Source organism: Mandrillus leucophaeus, unplaced genomic scaffold (assembly GCF_000951045.1).
Source record: "Mandrillus leucophaeus isolate KB7577 unplaced genomic scaffold, Mleu.le_1.0 Scaffold64, whole genome shotgun sequence".
NCBI classification, from domain to species: Eukaryota; Metazoa; Chordata; class Mammalia; order Primates; family Cercopithecidae; genus Mandrillus; species Mandrillus leucophaeus.
In genome coordinates this window covers 2,610,670-2,618,796 of record NW_012106919.1, presented here as the reverse complement: position 1 = coordinate 2,618,796, position 8,127 = coordinate 2,610,670, and positions in this window count along the sequence as shown.

The window sequence follows — 8,127 nt, the reverse complement described above, 5'->3', positions numbered from 1 at the left end:
TGGTGTGTAGGGAATTATACTTTTGCAGATTCTTGATGATTAAGTCCTCTGAGAATGCCAAATGGGCATGAGAAGTTTATCCTTTTCTCTATTAAGAGGAAAGTGTAAAAGAGATTAATGGTGTTTGAGTGTAAAAGATGCTATACTGAGTAGATATCCCATTTTATTGGGTCCTCTCAGAATGGAATAAGCTAAGTAGTATTATGCCCGTTGTATAGATAAGAAAGATGAGACTAACAGAGTTGGCATAATTGGTTGAAGGTCACATAAGCAGTAATGAGACATAGCTGGAATTCAAACCCAAGTCAGGATGACTCTAAAGCCAGTGCTCTTTCCACCCCGTGAAGCTGCCTCCAGAGAAAGTTGTTTGAGACTGCTTCCTTCCCATCACAGATTGATTAATTGATGAATCTACTGCTTCAGTGTGCATAAGAATCACTTGAAAAGCTTGTTGAAATCAGAGATGTCTGGGTTTCACCCTTAGAGATTTTGGTGTGGAGTAGGACTCTTTAATCTGCAGTAAGCCCACCCACCTCCCAGGTGACTCTAGTAGTTCCAAAATTTTAGTGGCATGATTCTAAAACTTCAGCACTATCAGAATCAGCCAGAAGGGTGGATAAACCAGAGACTGTTGGGCTCTACTCCAAGAGACTTTCTGATTCAGAAGGTCTAGAGTGTCAGAATTTTCATTTCTAAGTTCCTGAGCAAGGCAGGGACCAGCTTTTGAGATCCACTGTGTCCTATGACAAGACTCTAAGAGACACTTCACTGGTTATATAATTCTTCTTGATTCCACCAATTTTGAAGCAATTTCTAAAATATACATGCCTCCACTGTGTCATACCTTCATACCCCTTTCTTTGAGAAATGTGGAGAATGGCAGGTTTGGGGACCTAGAGAATACTATCTTGGGATAAAATCTTTCAGCAGCTTGAGATGAAAAATCCACTCTCCTTTTCTTTTTTTTTTTTTTTTTTTTTTTTTTTTTTTTTTTTTTTTTTTCAGACGAAGTTTCACTGTTGTCACCCAGGCTGGAGTTCAATGGCACGATCTTGGCTCACTGCAACCTCCACCTCCCAGGTTCAAGCAATTCTCCTGCCTCAGCCTCCCGAGTAGCTGGGACTACGGCTGCCCACCACTACACCTGGCTAATTTTTTTTTTTTTAGTAGAGACGAAGTTTCTCCATGTTGGCCAGGCTGGTCTCGAACTCCTGACCTCAGGTGATCCACCCGCCTTGGCCTCCCAAAGAGCTGGGATTTTAGGTGTGAACCACCGCACCTGGACTTTTTGTTGTTGTTGTTGTTGAGACAAGTTCTTACTCTGTCACCCAGGCTGGAGTGCATTTTTTTTTTTTTTTTGAGATAAGGTCTTGCTCTGTTACCCAGACTGGAGTGCAGTCGCACAAACATGGCTCACTGCAGTCTTGACCTCCTGGGCTCAAGCAATCCTACTACCTCAGCCTCCCAGGTAGCCGAGACTAGAGGCATGTACCAGCAAACCTGGCTTATTTATTTATTTATTTAGGTACACATGAGGTCTCATTATGTTTCTCAGGCTGGTCTTAAAATCCTGGGCTCAAGGGATCCTCCCATCTCAGCCTCAAAGTGCTGGGATTACAGGTGTTAGCCACTGTGCCCAGCCAGAAAATCTAGTTTCAAAATGGTGCAGTGTTTGTGTAAAACTTCAAAGTATTAGAAGCCTCAAAATAAGATTGATTCTAGACAAGAAATAGCAAAAGCAGTGCTTTTTTTCTCCTGCCTATACTGCCTTAAGATTTAAAAGGCAGAGAAATTTATTTTTTGTCACACATATGTATATTTGTGACAAATATAGTATATATATTTGTGAGTTTCTCAATAAAATATAATTTGCATTTAAAGTCATTTAGCTTTTGGCAAACAGGAGGATACCATGTCAGACATACTTAATTTCATATGGGGGGATATTTTAAATTGAAAATAAAAATAGGATTAAAAATTTTAATCTTATACTGTTGCTCTGGGAAAATCATTTTGTCTTAGATGTCTTAATACTGCTTAAGATGCATAAAGATAAAGTGTGTGTGTGAGAGAGAGAGAGGGAGAGAGAGAGAGAGTGTGTGTGTGTGAGGCTTGCTTGGTTTTGTGGTTCAAACTCATGAAAGTGCACAAGGTAACTAAACAGCATAAAGGATGATGATTCCATGATTCAGGGCCCATGCATTTGATGAATTTTTGAGATATGTTAGGTAATCTTTTCAGTGTATGTGATCTATGAAGATATTTTCCATAAAGGCATTTGGCAAATGAGCTTTCGATGAAATGTACTTTTAGACTTCAGTATCTTCGGAAATAATTCAGTCCTTTCAGATTTTGGAATTACATAAAAGATTTACGTTTCTTATAGGCATCCATGAGGAGAGCTGTCAACACCTCATCTTCAGAAAACCTTTGTAAACATCACTGTCTCCATAAAGCTTCCTTTTATTGCCCATAAGCACCTCACTCCCAGCAATGGACTCACACCCTCCCTTGAATTCCACTTCACTGTTATAATGAACAGACATCTGACTTTATTGACTGAAATTGATTGGCTTTACTGACGAAAATCAACTCAACTTTATTCATTATCCTTTTTTTTCTTTTACTACTTTCAGCTTAAATACAAATAAAGAACTCTTCTTTCCTACAGCTATCTACAGGAAGTGAGTATTTTTAAATTACCAATCAAATGTCTTGGTGTGTAGGGAATTATACTTTTGCAGATTCTTGATGATTAAGTCCTCTGAGAATGCCAAATGGGCATGAGAAGTTTATCCTTTTCTCTATTAAAATAGACCCCACTTAAGGCAAATTTTTAGTTAGATAGCAGAGAAATGCACTCTCTTAAGTACAAAGCTGGTCTAATGCAACTGTCTTACGTATGGCCGAAGTGTTTGAGGACACAGTTGCCAGGCACATGGGCTCTGGAACCAGACTGCATGAGTTCAGTTCTGGTTCCAACAGTTACTAGCTGTGTGACATTGTGCAAGTTACTTACCTTCTCTGTCTCATCTGTGACATTAGATTCTAATAGTACCTACTTCAAAGAGTTATGAGGATTATATGTAAACAGCACTTAGAACAGTGCCTTAAATATAATAAATGTTCAGTAAGTATTAGCTGTGATTGTGTTGTTATAATTGTTACTAAAAAGTTTATATCATGTTAAAGAATGAGGAGCAATTTGATTCTGAAGGGATAAGTATTAACAATGGTTTGTTTACTATAAAATGGCATGAACGCCTATTTAAAGGAAAATAGATTATTAGTTTACCTGATCCCAAATTAAAATGAGAAAGTTTCTTTCTGTAAAACCTACTACTTATTGCCAAGAAATATAACAAATGTCATAAAATGTATAACAAACACAATATAGCTTAAAAACATCCCTTAAAAAAACAACCTGGATTGTAGTTATGAGCAGACGCCATGACATTTTTACCTTGAGACATTTGCTGAGAGGGAAGCACAATTATATAATGAAACATAATGAATGCATATTAATTTATTTATACTGCAACTTATTCCAGAAAGGAATAGAGGCTGCTATAACTAGTGAATCATAAGAGAAAACATAAGAAATCTTCTAATGCAATGGGCTAGCTCTCAATGCATATAAAACATGTTGTAAAAAATACTGAAAAGAAATATAAATAAATAAGAATAGAAAATGCTCCTTCTACATTTTTATTAGTGGCACAACATTTTCTTTCTTGAAGTATCAGTGTTTCATTTGAATCTTTCCCATCCCTCATTCCTCATATTCAATTGGTAGCCATGACCTATTAGTTTCACCGTAGCCTTATTTCTTAGATCCAGATCTTTTACCTGTTTCTACTGCCAATACCCTACTTCACATTACCTCTTTAATATTAATAGTTTTTCATTTGCCTCTTTTCCCTCTCTCCTCTTTCCATCCTCCTTGCCTTCTCTTCTACCACCATAATCTACCCAACACAGTGCTACAGGATTAATTTTTCTAAAGTACATCTCTGGTCTTGTCATTTGCCTGCTTAAAAACCTTTAGTGACTTCTTATTACTTTATATTTTTGATACATTTTATTTGTACCTCTTTTTTGTCAATGTTTTCTATTTCACAGTATAATAAATTTTGTATATATTTGAGCATCTCTACTAGTAAGTATGTTCCTTGCATTGTTTTTTCCACAGAACCTAGCACATTCTCCTAAAATATCAATGAATGTTGAACAAAAAGAAGTAAGTAGGCCAGGTACAGTGGCTTGTGCGTATAATCCTAGCACTTTGGGAGGCTGAGGAGGGAGGATGGCTTGAGGCCAGGAGTTTAAGACCAGCCTGGGCAGCACAGCAAGACCCTGTCTCTACAAAAAAAGAAAAAAAAAAAAAAGATGTACTGGGCTTGGTGGTGTGTGCACCAGAAGACCTAGCTACTTGGGAGGCAGAAGTGGGAGGGTCACTTGTGCCTAGGAGGTCAAAGCTGCAGTGAGCCCAGGCTGGACTTCACCACCGCACTCCAGCCTGGGGGCAACAGAGTGAGATTTTGTCAAAGGAAAAAAAAAAAGAAAAAGAAAAAAAAAGAAAAGAAAAGTAAAAGAAGTAAATAAAATCTTAGAAGAAAATAATCTTGTTAGGCATTTAGCATTTCTTTTTCTTCTCTTTTCTGAGACAGGCTCTCACTTTGTCACCCAGGTTGGAGTGCAGTGGCACGATCACGGCTCACTGCAGTCTCAACCTCCCAGGCTCAAGCAATCCTTCTGCCTCAGCACCCCCAAACAGCTGGAACTACAGGCACGCACCACCACACCGGCTAATTTTTTATATTTTTAGAGACCGGGTTGCACCATGTTGCCCAGGCTGGTCTTAAACTCCTGAGATTGAGCGATCCTCCTGCCTCAGCCTCCCAAAGTGCTGGGATTGTAGGCATGAGCCACCATGCCTGGCCTTGACAGGCATTTCTAACTACTACAACTATTTCTTTATGATGACATAATTTGATCAGGGCAAAGAGAGATGTGAATCACCAAATTAAGAAAGTGTAACTAATCAAGACCTTAATTACAGATCCGCAACACTTAATTTCTCTAAATTGAAAAGAACATATTTTCATCTTGTTGCCTGCTATGTAAGTGTGCCAAATAAAATGTTAAGCAAAATTTAAGGAAAAAATTTTAAGGAAAGTCAGTAGAATGAAAAAACAAAAAATCTAATTGAAAATAACAAAATGTAAAAAGATACCATGACATTAGAGATTCTAATGAAGATGATAAACTGAAATACCCTTACATGTAAGGTAGTAAGCTGTTTACTAAGTTGAAAGCCTTTGAGAAAATGTATAATCACATGACCATTGAAAGAGTAATTCATTTGTGCATTTATGATTCTGCAAACAGTATTCTTGGCAATGTGCATTAAATGTTGTGTGACCCCAGAGTACAGCTATATGAAGATGAATTTTTAGCTTGTATATAATGTGCATTGTAGCATGTTCAGTCTCAGAAGAAAATTCATCCAGGGATTTCATCAGATGTTAAAAAGAGCTTAGAAAAATAAGCAGTCGTTTTAATGACAGCTCAGGTAAGGTAAAGATAACCATCTCTTAGACTCTGAGTATCTATAATCATTGTAAGGATTAAGGTTTGTGTCTTTCCATATGGTAGTAATACACACAGATACTTCTAGAGATTACAATTGTTGCACTACCAATCTCCAAAATATTTCTCTTCCTGATAACCTAAAAGTTTATTGAACTGAATTTGTATGGAAGACAGGAGCTTTATTATACATTCACATTTTGTGTAAAAGTTATCTTAAAAGCAAATCACCCCCTTCACCCCTTGAGTGTGGGCTGGGCTCAATGTCTCATTTCCAAAGAGTAGAGTGTGGGAAGGGAAAAACAGTAACCTTACAATGAAGAAAGCTGGCACACACCACTTCATCCAAGTGATGAAGGTTAACATCACTGGTGATGTCATGTGCATGTCATATCCCTCTAATGTATGAGAGGAGAAGGACACTTCATCTCTGTGGCATTCTTTCCAAAAACCGATAAACCCAAGCTCATCATGAGAAAAACATAAGACAAACCGAAACTGAGGGACACTCTATAAAATACCCGGCCAAGCTCTTCAAAATTGTCTAGGTCATGAAAAACAAGGGAAGACTGAGAAATTGTCACAACCAGAGGACATTACGGAGACATAACAACTAAATGCAATGTGGTACGCTGGATTGGACCCTGAATCAGAAAGAGGACATTATTGGGGAAAGCTGTGAAATTCAAATAAAGTCTGGAGTTTAGTTGATAGTTATATGCCAATGTTGGTTTCTTAGTTTTAATAAATGTACTATGGTAATGTAAGATGTTAACAATAGGTGAAACTGGGTGAGAGTATGAGAACTCTGGGTAGTACCTTTTCAACTTTTTGGTAAATCTAAAATTGTTACAAAATAAAAGTTTACTTAAAAAGGAACATTGTACAGCAGACATATGCCCACTGTCTGCCATTGTCAGAAGTTATATTATCATTCCAGGAGCACTTGGTTGACAATGGTGTTGAGTGAAATGGATAAGAAAATGGATAAGAGAAAGCAATTTAAAGAAAGGACACGGGGAAGCTTAAAGAAAATCAAAAAGCTTTGGAAACAATGTATAATATTACATTTAAAAAAAAAGAATTTGTTTTACTTTTTACATACAACCACAATGGAGCCAAGGTAATAAAAATTCACTCCCACTGTATTGTGAGTCCATTGAAATACAAGTAATCTCTATGTTTATGCTTTTCTGAGAAAAGACTCTGTCCTTCTGTTATCACGGCATAGACTCCTAAGCTGCTATTACCATCAGGGGAGAGCTATGTTTTGTTGGATTGGGTGTAACAACGTTGCAGCCTATATGCACCCCCTGGGAGAAATCTGAGCATTTCAAGTTCTTAATAATAATAATAATAATTTTTAAAAACCCTAGAATTTGGCTGCTGGCTTTGTTTAAATGTGAACAAAGGGAAATACCATTTTTAAAACTCATATAATCCTAAAATTGATGAAAGTGGACCAGGACATAGCATTTGTCGCCCCACCTTTGTTCTCTCAGTGGCATATTATCATTGCTGAATATTCATGATGACCATGCCTAGTTGTTCTTAAATACACTAGTCCCCCTTTATCTTTGGGTTCAACGTTCCAAGACCCCCAGTGAATGACTGAAACTGCAAGTAACACCAAACCCTATATAAACTTCACTTTGTTTTTTTCTATACATACATACTAGTGATAAAGTTTAATTTATAAATTAGATACAATAAGAGGTTAACAATAACTAATAATAAAATAGAAAAATAATAGATAAATAGAAAAATTTTTTAATTATGAATTGTTCATTTCTAGAATTTCGCATTCAATATTTTTGGACTGCAATTGTCCAAAGGTAAGTGAAGCTGTAGAAAGCAAAACTGTAGCTAAGGAGAGATTATTGTATTTACAATCATATAATTTTATTATTGACTTGGGAGGCTTGTTTATATTCTCATTGTAAAATTTACTCTTGATCTAAATAAGCAATTTTTGCTTCTTATTATCAGTTTACCTTTTACCACGCTCTTAACAGATTTTAATTCTTGTTATACATTGCAAATGCTAACATCATTAGTTAACCCATATGTTCCTTCCAAAGGGAATATTACGAGAACTACTGTATTTTCTGCATATGCATCTAGGCAAATGCCTTCTTATCAAATCCATTATTGAAAGATTCATTCTTCATCGTGCTGAGAAGATTATAGATATCTCCTATAATTTAGAAACTGTATTCTGGTAGAGTTTGCCATTAGGTAAAATGTTGCCTATCAAGTCTTATTTTCCTGTGAATTCCAGTAATAAATGTTACATGCTTTTCAGTGTAGAAATAGAATGAAAGAGCAAAGTATCTTTGGAATAGGAAGAGCAGTGACAATGAGATGGGAGTACAGAATGTCACAACATCAGGATTCCATGTCCCTGACTCGTGGTGAGATGGAGGTGCAGAAAGACTGTGGCTGTGTTTGCTTTCCCAGGGCTTTCTTCCTGAGTACTTAAGTTCAATGGGACCTTGGTGGGAGAGGGGGACCACTTCTGAAGAGCAGGGAGAA